The following is an 825-nucleotide window of genomic DNA, read 5'->3' on the forward strand; positions in this document are numbered from 1 at the left end:
CTACATTGTTGAAAAACGATCTGACAACCTTGCGATGGTGGAGAAGGATAGCGCTATCTGCTTTGTCGAATGATAGAAACACAAAGACATGCATTGAGTTTGCAACAAGATAATAGAGATAATCTTCTTAGTATTATTTGACGCAAGTATACTTCCGTGGTCATTTTCTACATACAACCGTGGAAGACCTTAAATGTTGATCAGTCGAAATCGCAAAAGCACACTTCAAAAACAAGACAGCCGCCAAAATTTGAGTGTTTTTTGATTTGCTTGTATAATTTTACTGTTCAAGATACTCCGCAGTTGTTTTCACTAAAATATTTGGAAATATGTCGTCTGAGTTTTGTTCTCAAAATAATACAATTGTATTTTACGGGTCAGTCGAAATGAAATACTAAGTAGTAAATACTTTACTACATAAAACGTGTTTATGAGTATTAAACTCCTATAGAACGCATATTGAATAATTAATTAAATTTCAAAACCCCACGAACGTGTAGGCCTGTTTTCAATTTTCTCAAGTTTCTTATTATTAAAGCTTTTTTTAAGCATCATCATCAATATTCTTCCCTAGCGCAAGTACATATATATTCCTCCTCCATTTCTCTCTGTCTTGTGCTATTCAGCATGAAGTATTTTCCCACCATCTTCACTCTCCTCCGCCCCAGCACCCTCCCCCCCTTCACAGTCCCTTCCATTGCAGTTACAGGTCACAATATTGTGGATTAAAATGACTCCCTACATTTTCAAAAAATTACGACCTAATTTCTAATCAATCAGAAATCACTTACAAACACATGTGGAAACATGTAATAAAAACAAAAC

Source organism: Nilaparvata lugens, unplaced genomic scaffold (genome assembly GCF_014356525.2).
Source record: "Nilaparvata lugens isolate BPH unplaced genomic scaffold, ASM1435652v1 scaffold63_1_2, whole genome shotgun sequence".
Classification (NCBI taxonomy): Eukaryota; Metazoa; Arthropoda; class Insecta; order Hemiptera; family Delphacidae; genus Nilaparvata; species Nilaparvata lugens.